This window comes from Carassius gibelio, chromosome A17, assembly GCF_023724105.1.
Source record: "Carassius gibelio isolate Cgi1373 ecotype wild population from Czech Republic chromosome A17, carGib1.2-hapl.c, whole genome shotgun sequence".
Taxonomy (NCBI): domain Eukaryota; kingdom Metazoa; phylum Chordata; class Actinopteri; order Cypriniformes; family Cyprinidae; genus Carassius; species Carassius gibelio.
The window spans coordinates 15,896,674-15,911,994 of NC_068387.1; the positions used below are offsets into that span (position 1 = coordinate 15,896,674).

The 15,321-nt window shown below is 36.6% G+C and overlaps 1 protein-coding gene and 1 long non-coding RNA gene across 4 annotated transcripts in view; both read right to left on the reverse strand.

Moving 5' to 3' along the window:
- Positions 1–15,321, reverse strand: part of LOC128031550 (glutamate receptor ionotropic, delta-1-like) — a 243,031-nt gene that overhangs the window by 135,429 nt on the left and 92,281 nt on the right. The gene's annotated exons all lie outside the window — the stretch shown is intronic.
- LOC128031558 (uncharacterized) lies at positions 10,152–11,635 on the reverse strand. The gene is made up of 2 exons (XR_008188118.1): positions 11,474–11,635; positions 10,152–10,812 (listed from the first exon to the last, which is right to left on the reverse strand). It is a non-coding gene; the product is annotated as an uncharacterized LOC128031558 (long non-coding RNA).

The following is a 15,321-nucleotide window of genomic DNA, read 5'->3' on the forward strand; positions in this document are numbered from 1 at the left end:
TAAAAAGGGTACATGTAAATATTTAATATTTCTATTGACATATATGGTGAGCTTAAACTAAACCATCTCTTCTTCACAGAAACATTTTAGCATATTTACATTAAATCTATCTATCTATCTATCTATCTATCTATCTATCTATCTATCTATCTATCTATCTATATATATATATATATATATATATATATATATATATATATATATATACATATTTTTATATGTGGCAATCATACTTTCTACTTCCATATAACACTCATCTAATCATTGTATCAGCAGCATGCTGACAAAGTGCAGAATAAAACAAATTAACAAAGTCGCCAGTCAGCAAGACAGTGCTACATGCAAATACTACAAAAACTCATGAATAGTCATAGCGAGGGGAAAACAGGTGTTTGTAAGGCAGAGATTAAAATATATTGTCTTTGAACCTGTCTTGAAATTAATAAGACCTCTAAACCTCTAAAGGCCAAACTAACGAATCACCATCCGATTTTGAGTGACTGACACTTCATCTTTGTAATAACCATGGGCCAAGACAACAGCACAATGGAAAAGTGCCAGCTTTTATTGGATTTTCTAAACTGCAAAGCCCTGCAGTGAGCACCGGCCCAATTGTGCAGGAACTTCTTGTTTTCTTTTTTCCCCTCCGTTCTTCCGACATTTTTCACTCCTCTGGCTGAAAGTCAAATTCTCTCTATTTTGTCTCCTTCTCTCTTCATAATTCACTCTCTAGCTCACTGGAAATGCAAGGTAGCTTACTATGAGGCGTCTATTGTGCTGAAAAGATTGTTGATGTGTATCTTCCAGGTGCTGGTTTATATTTAGAAAGAACAACAAGTCAAAAAGTCAAGAGTAGTGGTTTAAATAAATGGCAAAGGAAAGCTCGGGTTGCATTAACAAGGAATAGAAAGCTCATTTTGAATGCTATTACAGAGGAAAACACCAGTCAAATTGTCTCAGAATGCTGCTGTAAATCACAGTCATGTCACTCTTGAACATTTCGGGTAAAATGTATTACTGCCTAGAGCAACTACCATTTACCACATGCAGCACTAGCACAATGATTTATTATTGAGAGCGCGACAAGCACTTCAACCAATCTCTGGTCATTTCATTTGTCAATGTTCAACAGATCCGTTCAGCATGCACTAAAAGCTTTAAGATTCTTTGTTCTGCAGAGGACAGTAGATTCCCTTCTGATGTGTCTGCTGTGATTGGGTCTCAAAGAATCAGTCCTCATCTTTAGAGACTCCATTTCTTTCTGTCTGATGCAGTGATGAGATATGAGGCGGGATGGGATTATTCTCAGTACTTTAACAATCACAAAGACTGGCCAATTAAAACCCAGTTTACCAAGAGGTCAAGACGCGACTGGTTAGCATGTTCGAGTTAGCCTCTGGTAGATGTTCTAACTACACCATCTGGGATGCTAACGGACAGCTTTTCTCCAGGTATTACTGACCTGCTTGGTTATAACCAATCTATACTGATTAAATGCAACATGCCTGACATCCACTTTAGTGTCTCTGAGATCACCAGGTATCATCTATGACTTTTTATAAAAACTTAAAACCCACAGAACCTCATGATCCACAGAACCAAGGTTTAATAAGTTCCGAAACAGAGTGCAGAGGGAATGTTTTTTCTTTTTTTTGGTAAAAGTCTGACTGTAGTTTGAGAATTTTTCATTCCATTCACTTTTTGCAACAACATGGTCATTTTCTGCCAAACTTAAAGGTCAGGTCAGGCAATGAATGAATGGTTCAGCTGAAAGGCCATTGATAAAAGCAAATCACAAATACATGCTTTTCAGCAAAAAAACTGTAAATATTATGGCCATTGGATCTCTCTGCCCTGGAGAAAGTTGTGCTTATTTCAACAACCATAATTTTTTTCAGAAGATCTAACACTCATGAGGAAAAAGAAAACTCATAAATAAAAGCTGAATTTGGTCCTTTTATTCTGTTTTATTTCTTCACATATTGCCTTTCTTCCTTAAGAACAACTTTGAGCCACTGTCTATGCAGACATCAAAGATGTTTCTCTTGAGACAAATCCATGTGTCCAAGGGCAATTTGAATTCAAATTTAAAAGCAGGAAACAAACCTTCTGAGGAAATCAATGCTAGCAGTGACTCGTTAATCGGATGGATGGCTGACACATAAATAACATTTTTAACAAAATGCTATCAGTGATTTCCTGAATGGATGATCCAAACTGCACATAAAGGAAGTATAAAACCTTACAAATGATTATGACTTTTGTCCAGATTTTTGTAGTGTGGCCAAACCCTGCTTGATCCGCTGTATTTGACCCTAGGACTTCAGTGATGGATGTCAGCTGCCTCAGACCTCCTTCTTCACTCTATGGGCCCACATTACTCTTCCTTTCAGATACAGAGTGGCAGTGAGAGCTTATGTCACAACAAATGCTAGGAAATATGTTTCCTTGGACCCAAACAGATTATCTGTCTGCAAACCCATAGGTCCTTATTCATCTCAAGGTTAGAGTTCTGACTTCTAGCACTCAGTCTTCAGCAAAAGAGGGATGGGGGAATAAGAGAGAGAGAGAGAGAGAGAGAGAGAGAGAGAGAGAGAGAGAGAGAGAGAATTAACGAAAGGGCGAGTGAAGAAAAGTGTTGTTTCTAAGAGCGTCTCTGTCAGAAAATGAACATTATGTGCTGTCATATCCATCAGTGTGTGCAGTCCAGGCAGATGGAACTAGATGAACATAAATGAGGGGATGCTGGAACCTAAACCAGATAGCACTCCAAACATAGTAGAATCAGACTCTGAAACGAATGGTATTGAATAGAATCTACTTTAAATTTGACCCATTTGTACAAGCCATAATGTAAAATATCCATACTGACTTTAGAGTGCTAAGAGTATGAACAGATGTATGGATGTGCTAGACTGTTGAGAAAAAATCGATATTTCAAGCCATTGGGAAAGAAAAGAAAAATCCAAACCTGAACAAACTGAAGCAACAAGAGTGTATCTCATAAAACATGCCCACGTCTAAAATCACCACAAAGTCAAAAAAGAAAAAAAGAAGAAAAAAAAAGAACTTAGATACAAACTTTTTCATAAGGAAAATGAAAAATGACACATTTTTACCACAATTAATCAAATGAGATTATCACTCCTGTAATACAATAATTTTATAATTTTATAATCACTAAATATTTTATTTATTTACTTGTATGTGATTTGCTACCTATTTTTAAGGAACAGAACTAATGCAAAATTGACCAGTTGGCCAGTTACAAATATTTAAGGGCTATATATTTGACTGATTCTGTAATTAAGGGAATAGTGCTGAAAATGAAAATGTACTCACCATCAAGCCTTCCAAAATTTAGAGGTTATTTCATCATCTGAATTAATTTTTAAAAAATGTGGCATTACATCGCTTGCTCAACAACAGATCCACTGCAGTGAATGGGTGCCGTCATAAAGTGTTTCAAATACGTCATGATGAGGAAAAAAACATATACACCTGTATAAGTCGCACTGGACTATAAGTCGCATCTATTTAGAACCAAGAACCAAGAGAAAACATTACCGTCTACTGTTCAAATAGTTGATTACAAAAATCACAATAATATACATATTGGATGGCCTGAAATTGAGTAGATTTTCAGCAAATTTTCATTTTTTGATGAACTATTTCCTTCTACAGTATAAATAAAAAATAATCATTTATAATTATTTTACAATTTAAATTAAAAGCAAAAAATACTTTATTTCTTTTCATTTTTAAGGTGAAATGTGACCCAGAAAAATTCTTAATGGGATTTGTTGACATTCACCCTTAGAAATCCATAGTATGCATTTGGAGCAGCACACCAGCACTGCTAGAAGAACCACAGCTGTGCAGGGGACGCATGGTGTGACTCTCTGTCCCTGTGCATGTGTTAGTGGGTATGTGTGTGATGTTTATTACTAATACCAAACACAGAACAGATGTATTCCTAATTGCAAAGCATGAAAACGAGGACCTGCATTTATGTGTGAAGGATGAACAAGCTCAGGTCTTTCAATTTAACATCAGTTTATTAAAAGCATCTAGCAGTAATGCCACACACATACAATCTCATGCCATCACTTTAGACTCGTCAGTCATTTTTTCCCCCTCTCTTTCACAAACAAGCACACACTCAGAGAAGGGTGAAGTCCAGAGAGAAGGCCACAGACAGAGAAAGTATTTGAAATATAAATTCAATGTCTTTGAGTCTGTTCAGCAGTGACATTGAAGTTCATCTCTTTGTTTCCTTCAAACAGCCTCTTTAAAGAAATCTGCTGTTTTTAAGAATGCAATGTGAAAAAAAAGGCAGACAAGTCTCCTTGAAATACAACTTTTTTTTTTACAAAAAATTGAGGTCTAGCAGTGTAATAGCACTGGGCTATCGCACTCAGACTTTTCAAAGACAATGAAACCTATTTAGTGAATCTAAGTTTGAACTAAATAATACCTAATCAAATCTTAAGTGCAGCTATATTAAAGCCAACAATACAATTAAAAGTCTTTAAATTATGTAATCATAAAATCTCTCTACCAGATGCGGGGCTGTAGCTCCGACCTCGAGTCATCATTCCTCCAGCATGCCATTATGAAAATTCAGTAATTATTTAATTTAACAATCAGTGAAGAAGTCTTGCAAGGAAAAAATGCTAACAATTCATTCAGTTTGAAATTAACATGACCCATGGCTACTGGATGTTAATTTTGCGAGTTTATGAAGGCCGCAGAGCAATAATCTGATTAAAATATCTTTTAAGCAATAATTAAAGGGAAAATTACAATTGACTTCTCAGACTGTGTCCACAAGAAATGTGAAAGAAAGCAGACTTTATAATGATGTTCACACCAGCTACATTTTCTTAAAGAGATCAGACAAATTTGGATAATTTGGATGTGATATATATAGATGTAGATATTGATATAGATGTGTGTGTGTGTGTGTGTGTGTGTGTCCTCCGGTAGGCCTATTGTACCTGATCAATCACAATATACAATGGTACATTTTATATCTTAAACTAGGTACACAATGAGATAGTCCACATAATCCTCTTCATGACCCGCAGTCTGCAATTCTAATTAGCATTATCTTGTAGTAAGTAGTGTTGCTAATGGGGTTGGCATAATGTTGAAAAAATAGGGCACAAATGTATGCGGTTCATGCAATTCACATGATCTGCTTTAATGTACAAGAATCTACAAGCCATAATTAATTGCGAGTGTACAGCGGATACATGTACCGATCATTTTAATGGAGCAAAGATCATGTGCTGGTACAGTAAGCTAATATGATTTCTTTTATTTCCTAAGAGCCACATTTCAAATCTTTATGAATTCCAAAGATGTCAAAACAGAACAATCCTTAATATTCACCCCTTATTCTATTTTGTTCTCTGTTGGGGCGCTTTGAGTAAAGGGGCCCCCCGAAGAGAGACTGACTTGCCTGGATTAGCATAAACTAGCTGTGGTGCGGCATCAGCTCACATACACACAGTGAAGGGTCGGTGTCTCTGAAATCCAAGCTGATATCATGCTGCTTCTGAGCATATCATTTGCTCCACAAAATTACATTCTTACATTGCTAAGAATATTACTTTTTTTATCACCAGTCGCTTGAATCCATTGATGCTATTAGAATATTTGACTAAGTATGATTATATAGAAGTTCTTGAACTTTTCACCAGACAGATGAGGTGACAGCAGCTCTGGCAGGTTTATTTCCAGGGTCAGCTGATCGGTGGGACTCATGAGTAACAGAAGGAAGGTCACTGAGGTCTCTGTCCTGTTTTGTCACCGCGGTACCCTTGAGCAAGTCGTTTCATCTCGCATCATATCAAGGGGATTGCAGTTTGTCTACAGCAAACTCCTTCATATGAAATAGAAATTTCAATTTTAGATATGTTCAAGGAGCTGAAGGCTGAGAAAGCTTAGAATTTATAAACATTTTCAAAGCTACTGACCGAACACTGACTTTCCTTTTGATGGACTCGAACTCTTAAAAATTCAGGGACACATTCAGTATGAATTTGAATACATAACCTGCAGGATAGGCATACTTATTTCTAAATGCTATGTCAATTACATTTACATTCTTTGCAGATACTTTCTTATCAAAGAGACCTACAAGAAAGTAGATACATTTTATATATTTCAATTACAAAAACGTACAGACATTCGAAAGGGCAATGGCCAAAACCAAAAGAACGATGCACACACACACACAGACAAAGACAAATAAATGTTTGCAATAGGCAAGCGACTAACTAGCCAAGACAGACTAATATTTGATTACTCTCTTAAAACAGTGTTTTTAAGCATTATTATCATTATATATTGAATTTTCATTAGCACCACCAATTTAACTTTTTTCCATATCACTGAAAATACAGGACTCTGGTTACACATCTGCAAAACCTGAAAATGCTGCACAGGGTACATTCCGCTGCACTTTTCTGGTCACTCATCTACAAAAGGTGCTATACGCAATATTATTATTTTTTTCTCATTTGCAGGTTTATTAAAAAGCCCAGTTCTATAAAAAACAAAAGAAACAAAAACATGCATGTGGGTACATTTTGGGGAAATAAAAACGTTCAAAATTAAACGTTCAGTGATTGGTGATAAAACCTTCTCAAACAGCTATACATGACTGTGGAAACATTTTATGTTGGTTACTGCATGTATTAAAAAGTGAAAGTGACATGACATACAGCCAGGTATGGTTACTCATACTCAGGATTCGTGCTCTGCATTTTACCCATCCAAAGTGCACATACAGAGCAGTGAACACACACACACCAAGAACACACACCTGGAGAAGTTATTATGGCAGTATTACATGAGTGGCACTAAAAGGTTAATGCTCTATCACATTTGAAGTTCCCCCTACACCATACAGATAGTGTGAGCAAAAGCAAACGTTACATAAAAACACATTCGCTGGAGCAACCATGCTGTTTTAGCTTTGAAGTCTTTTGTGAATTGTCATGGCTTTGTTAACCGGGACTTGTAACCAAACATTACACATTGCCTGTACCAGATGCCAAAGAGAAAAACATATATATGTAGGTGATTATATCATGTAAATGTTAAAATACACTAATATATATATATATATATTACAAATCATGTACTATGGTAAAAGTATTTTGAGATTATATTGTGCAAGGAACCATGTGAAAATATTTTTTCTTTCTTTAATTATATGCACATGTAAAACTTGTTTTAAAGGAACAAAAACTGTTGGTGCTTTATTGCCAAATAGCAGTGAAATGTATGTATAGGTAGGTTTTTGCAGTTTTTTAGAAATGTAGACAGTGACATATTTCTAATGAGCCTGGGTTGCCTTTTTCACACTTTTTCGACTGTGATGACTTGTTTAGTCGGTGCATTGTATCACCTCTGTGCAGTAAAACATTTGTGAAAACACACCCTTTTGTTATATGACCCTTTAAATGTCCCTTAGTACAAAAATGACACTGTTTTCATGGAATCCAGAACCCTCAGTTCATGAGTGCAAAGTGGCAGCTGCTTGAAGCCCATGTGCACACCTATGATAAAGGTAAAGTACTACAATAAAACCTCCCAATACATTTAAGTAAAAAGGTTGTATTTTAAAGTGTCTGTACCACCAAGACTGGTTCAAGTAAAAACTGAATGATTCATGATCGGTTCGGCTTTTTATTAAGCATCAGGGTGGAACAAGGTGAAGTTTTTACTGAAAGTGGTTAGTTCACTCGGACTTGCCATGTCAAATTTTGTGGATCTTTTTAATAAGTCACTATCACCAGCTAGAAGTGAACTTGTGACCCGACATGTCTGCTCTTCCAAAAATGAATGACAACTTTGTGTCATCATGTGAAATACAGACTGACAGTAAGTGATTCACCCTCACCACTCCAACAGAGTGATAAAACAGGAAACTAGTACTCTGTTCTTTCTAATACAAATACGTAATTAATAAAGTGTTTTAATTTTACACTTTAAATGTGTCCGTGTGTGCGCGCCTGGTAGTGTGGGTAACAGTATGATGAAGAATGCTTTGGGCACGACTGTTAGTATGCCAAATATTGCAGATGTGTGTCTGTGATGAGGGTTTAGAGAAATAGGTTTTACTGTATGTGTGTACGTGTATGTGAAGCTTGCAGTGGTTTCCTGCTGTGGGCAGCTCAGGATTAAAGGTGGATTAATGTAGTTTAGTAGCACTAATCTGCCTCAAACCCTCCTGTGTTTGTCCACAGAGATACAAGTCACCAAATTTGTTACCATGATTATTATCAGCATTAAACTAAGACTTAAAGGTTTAAATAAATACCCATTTATACATACAGTACAGACCAAACGTTTGGACACACCTTCTCATTCAAAGAGTTTTCTTTATTTTCATGACTATGAAAATTGTAGAGTCACACTGAAGGCATCAAGGGCTATTTGACCAAAAAGGATAGTGATGGGGTGCTGCGCCAGATGACCTGGCCTCCACAGTCACCGGACCTGAACCCAATCCAGATGGTTTAGGGGTGAGCTGGACCGCAGACAGAAGGCAAAAGGGCCAACAAGTGCTAAGCATCTCACGGGGAACTCCTTCAAGACTGTTGGAAGACCATTTCAGGTGACTACCTCTTGACGCTCATCAAGAGAAGACCAAGAATGTGCAAAGCAGTAATCAAAGCAAAAGGTGGCTACTTTGAAGAACCTACAATATGACATATTTTCAGTTGTTTCATACTTTTTTGTTATGTATATAATTCCATATTTAATTCCACATGTGTTAATTCATAGTTTTGATGCCTTCATTGTGAATCTACAATTTTCATAGTCATGAAAATAAAGAAAACTCATTAAATGAGAAGGTGTGTCCAAACTTTTGGTCTGTACTGTATAAAAATACAAACATTATAAATAAGTCTAAAGTGTTGATTATTTATGAAAAATAGTGTCATAGAGTGTAGATGGTTAATATTTTATCAATACATTAAATAGTTTAACTAAATAACAAATTAAATAAAAGTATTCATATACATTTTGTATGATATTAATTAGTAATATTTCTAACAATGCTTAATAAAATCTGGATTAAAGGCAATTTTATGATCTGTAAGTCTGAGGGCCCTATTTTAACGATCTAAACGCAAAGTGTAAAGCGCACGGCGCAGGTGCAATCAGGGCGTCTCCAAATCCACTTTTGCTATTTTAACGACGGAATGGCTATTTAAATGGTGGAATTTGTTGGCGGAAAAACTGAACACTTCTCAAGTGAAGAAAGCAGATCATCTATGGGACAAGCAGGAATCCACCAAAGCTCCACGCAATGAGTCAGTTAATATATATATGTGTATGTTTTGGCACGACTATTCAATTAATTGAGTTGGTCTATGGCGCAGTCTATTTTTAGCTCATTAAAATAACAATGCGCTAGCAATGCGCCAGAAATGCCCCTGAACACACCTCTGTATAGACCAGCACTCATGTACAAATGGGTGCAAATGCATTTGCTAATTAAACGACGTGGCGCTGGACAGGAAAATGCGGCGTCAGACTGAAACTAGCAGACACACTTGCGCCGCATTACGCCGGGTGTATGATATGTCTCTGAGTGTCAGAGATTGATACTGAATTTTGAGCTTCTGCAAAGACAGTTTTCCCCAATTTGCACAAGGCTGATAACTATTAAATGTTAGTATAACACTGTTGAACAATGAATACAAAATCAACAGTGCAGCCAAACCACAAAGGACATTTTAATTCTATAGCTCCAGGCAAGCTCACAGCCTCTAGAGGAACTTCATCGTGGAATTTTTGAAGGGATTTTCATATTGTCTGTAGTGAACTAATGAACCAGAAGGCCATTGGATACAAAGTCAGTTCTGCTCCTATACATTCAGTAATTTAGCAGACGCTTTTATCACAAATGACTTACAAATGAGGAACTTCACAAGCAATTTATCATAAAAGAGCCACCAATACTTGCAATGCCGCAACTGCAAGTATAAAGAGTGAGTTAGAACAGTACAAATGACAGTCAAATGCAAACGAGGAAAAAAACTAGAACAGAAAAAAACAGAATTGTGTTTTTCAGGAAATGCCACCACATGTGGTTGAGAAATATAGTGAAGGATCAGATCTAGTTGGGCTTTTGTATCTTTATCGAAGTCATCATTTTCATTTGATAAAACAAAGAATTCAAATGTAACCCAAGCAAGGCTCTTGTCTTCCTCTTGGTCAGTGGATAATCCTGACGGGGTGGAGGGGTTTCGGAAAGTGTTACTGAAGGGGCTTTGGCTTCAGATTCAGCCTGCATAATTAAACAGCCGCTCAAAGGAGAGCTGCGTCCAAATCCACAGTGTACAGCACAACAAAGTGCAAAAAGAGAATTTCTTATTATCTTGAAGGGAGAAATTAGCAGTTAGATGCAACTTTTATTTCCCTCTGTCAGTTTTCCCTTCATCTCTGCATCTTGTCATTCCTTCACCGAGCCCTAATTTCATCAGCATGGAGATTCAGCACATACAAAGGCTCAATTCACAGTGCACACCTCATAAAAATGCCCAGCAGGAAGTTGATTGCTGACAGCCAATCCGCAAACAACAGACAATTAATCTTTCTCCTCCCTTTAGTCTTCAAATTGCCACTTCATTGTTTATTTATTGCTTCTAACATTTCAATGCCATCATTCCTCAGTTCCTATTGTTATCTTCTGTTCCCCTCTCATCATGCTCTTTCTGGAAAGTATGTGATGGTGTGTCATTATCCAGGTCTCCAATTAAAGTGGATGGATGTGAGGAAAGTCTGCTGAAAGAATGGAAGCTGAGACTTGGAAGAAAATGTCTGGCCAAAACATCAGATAAGACACTTCCAATATCTCAAATAACATTTACATCACACAAACAATCAAACATAAATACAATGAACCCAAAGTAAACATAAATCAAGCTATTATTATCATCATTATTATTGTTGTTGTTGTTGTTGTTAAAAATCAGTGTTGGGAACGTTACTTTAAAAAAGTAATTAGTTATAGTTACTCACTACTTGTTCCAAAAAGTAACTGAGTTAGTAACTGAATTACTCTATAATAAAAGTAACTAGTTACCAGGGAAAGTAACTATTTGCGTTACTGTAAAAAAAAATAAAAAAAATAATAATAATAATAATAAAATAAAATAAAGTTGCTACATGTCAGAGAATTTGTACTTTTTTTTTTGCAGTTTTTTTAGCAGTTTTCACAAGTCATTTGAAATGAGTAGAACAGACAGGTACATAACTTTCAATATTTATTGCACGCCAACAGACAGCAAGAGTTTTATCCTGCATTTCAAGTATTATCTTTGTAAGAAAAGTGTTTTTGTCCACTAGCTTTGTAGATGCGTGTCACACATTACATGTACACATTACATGCACGTTCTTGCCTTTGACCACAATGAATTGGAAGTAGTGCTTATATCTTCACCTTGAAAATGCCAACTTTTCATCGGATTGCTCCTGACTCTCCATCTCTGCTGTGAATCTCTGTGTAGCTGTTGCGTGTGTGTGTGTGTTTGGCGCCGCTGTCGCTGCCGCGTGTGCCGGCATGTGTGTAAAAACACTGGCATTGATTGGCTACCATGAAACACATGACTCTGCCTTAGCCAATCACAACCGCTTATCTCGTCATTAACCCACATACTCACTCGCTGTGTGAGCCAGGGGTCCGTTCGGATTCCATAGTTTATTAAATCAATGCATAGTAACGCACCGCATTTAACGTTCAGTAACGTTAACGGCATTGTAACAACGGGAAAAGTAATTAGTTAGATTACCGGGTTACTGAAAAAATAACGTCGTTACCTAACGCCGTACTTTTAAACGCCGTTATTCCAAACACTGTTAAAAATTATACAATATTATTGGTAATAATAGTTATAATTGTTGTTGTTGTTGTTGTGTTATTATTATTATTATTATTATTTGTTGCTTTTGTTGTTGTTGTTACTGTTGATGTCTACAATGGCAACTGGCAATAGATTCTACCAAAAGGAATATCCACAAAAAGTGGATGCATAACCCATGACATCAACAATAAAAGATTGCTATCTATGACTGCATCAAAAAAACAAACAAAAAAAAAACAGCTAATGTGTTTTCATGACCCACTTACATTAAGCCAAAAACATATGATTGTCATTCCAAAACATTTATTTTTAAAAAGACTGCAGAAGTTGCATTTGAAATGACATAATAAAATATATACTGCTCAAATGTAGACAATTGTATTTGGACCTGTTGAGCTCTTAGAACTAAGGCCCTGTCCACACGGAGACACGTCTCCCTGTATATACGCCTAAATTTTGCATTTTATTGGCGTTTGGCAACACAGATCCGGCGCTTTGGGAGACTGAAACCAATTTTGATTTTTTTTTTAAACCAGGTCCCAGAGTGGATGAATCTGAAAATGCCGCCCTTGCGTTTTTGTCTGGACGAATCTGTATATTTTCTGATACGATGACATCATCAGCCCAAATCTCGCCCCAGACAACGCTACATCATGTAAAGGAAACAAAAACATGAACAAACACTGAACGATTGTCTTTTTATTAACTAAAATTAATACAGATTAATAAAAGTATTGTTCCATAGTCCAAGTCTTCATCTCCATTTTTAGAGTTTGTCTGTGGCAGAATTACAGTGCCACATACTGGTCTGGCATCGTTTTGTGTCAGTTTTGTGGTTTCGTGTAGATAAAGATACTTCTTGAGACGAGGGGAAAAAAAAAGACTGGATAGTTCTAAAAAAGTTGTCAGGAAATAGGCTGGATTCAGTTGTGGGGTTTAACGGAAACTTTATTAGACTGAATATACCAGATGACAGGAGTCATGAGAGAAGACAAAGCAGACTGTTCATGATGAAACTGATCATCAAATACATCATTGATTTTCACATGCATCTCAGTTTGATATCATTTTATCTAATGCAGTGACAGTAAATTTAAATAGAAAAACAGGCTTTTAATTTCCAAACACAAATACACTCTCACTGCAGCTTCAGCCAGAAGCTCACATTGCTCAACAAAACAGCAATTTCTTCACTACAGAGTGTAGTGTTCAGTGTTCAAGCTCTCCAAGGAAGTCAACCCACAAACGCTTGGCTTATTGACCAACTAATATCTGTCTCTGCATATTAAACTTCTCCTTAAAGAAACAGGTCATGACACATCTTACTGTGACTGCTTGATATCCACACTGCAACATTCATTTTTAAATTCAGCCCGCCTAATGCCACTGAAATCTACCACATGGAGCCGAGCTGCTGTGCTGCGGTTGTGACGGTGGGAGGAGAGAGAAATAATTAGCCTGCCAGCAGTCGAGAGCTAAACTAAGTGTAGGAATCCTATTCTTGAAGTGCACAAGCCGCTATCTGTGAAAATGTCACAGTTTGTGAATGTGTGTGTACTAGAGCAGAACAAGATAGAAATGGAAACTTGCTGAAAGAGGACATCAATAAAGCATGTAAAAATCAACTTTTACTGTACTACTGCAAAAAATGCCCACTTGTTGATCTGCTGCTCCCTTTTTCTCTACATACGATTTACATTTGACCTAAAAGTAGCTCTCTATCGACCTCAATAAAGTGTTCTCACTTCAAATGAACACAAACTGGGGTCATTCATCCATTCTTAATATCGCACACTCTTTTTTCCATTTAAATTGAATGACATGGCTGCCAGAGTCAGAGAAAAATCCTTGCAGGAGGAAGCCTCAAGCTAAACCAGCTCAACCAGTTTCTCCAATAGAGAGATCAGGATTTGTTTACAGTGGAATGAGAGCCTGTTCTCCCAAGAGAGAAATATTTATGAATAAGTTAATAACTTAAAACTGTCTAAAGCTTATTAAAAACATAAACATGGATGCAGAGCTGCAGGTTTGCAAGACTTATCCCAAATGTCTTGAGCCACTGACTGACAGACAAAGCAACTGATGATCACAGCTTTTGGAAGTACGCGCTTCAGTTGGATTAGCAATGTTTCGCTAATGTTTCAAAATGAAACATTGAGTTTTTGATCTGAGTTGTTGCCTATTGATATTAATCTTTCTTTTCTTTGGTTTAAAAAGCTGTTTAATCTTAGCAACCAAACATCCCAAAGCTACTTCCCACATCACTCTAATATATTTTCTTAAGGAGGTTTTTAAGATGTTACTATTGACTTTGGGGTAAAGACTGATTGAATAAAAAATGCATAATATATAACACTAATTCTACAAGCTAAGATTTTTCTTTATGTCTTATAATATTAATAATAATTATAATTATTATTATATTTGTAGTAATAGCAGTAGAAAAAGTACATTAGCTGACATTTTGTGTCAATTCTTGTGTCAAATTACTACAGTAAAATTGAGAGAAGCTGCTATAAAAGTCTGAATGAAGTCTGCTATGTTTTATTCTTGGCTACTACAGTATGCCATCTTCATAGAGAAGCACTGAAGCTTCTGGACAGACCTGGCAGTGAGAGCACAGCACAGACCCTGCATGTACTAAATGTCAGTCTTTGAAATGTGCCATACTTAAGTCTCTCACATGTCTTTGTCTCAGGGCCTGCTTCTATCTCACAAACCTGTGTCCTCTTATCCGGTGAGCTGATGCTGCTCTCCCCAACATTCAATCCTTCTCAAAGAGTGTGCAAAGACAGGCACAGTGGCTGTCATGCAAGGCTTTGAAAAGGTGGGTGGTTTACTCACCCTCATACCACCCATATGACCCATATATTTCTTCTGTTGAATATATAGAAGATACTTTGTCCATTATAATAACCACTCAGGCTTTGAAATTATATGAAAATGAGTAAAATATGTCGTAAATAAATACATAGTATATTTCAAAGGAGAATACTTTTAGTGTTTAATCTGAAGGTGAGTGGGTGTGTGATGTCGTAACAGTTTACATTTTAGTTCATCAAACTGTAAAACTTAAAGCCAATGCATTTCTACCATGGCTCTTTAGACTGTATTTCTTTGCATGTCTGTGGGGTTTGCTTTATCCACTGAAGCTAAAACAATTCAGAATGACCTTCTGCAGGGGTCAGCAACGTAGTCCACAGAGGGAACGTGAAATCGCAAAAAGTACCCATAAAAAGTGTTTATTTTGACCCTTTCTTTTCTAATACAAAGATGTTCTGCAGTGTTGCTAGGTAACATGATAGGTGACCATTTTAATGTGAAAACACTGTAGAGGTGTTGAGACACAGCCCGCACGCTTCCCAAAATCTATATAGATGAAAAATTAGACATCACAGTCCGGATTAACCACAGGTGGACAAAACAG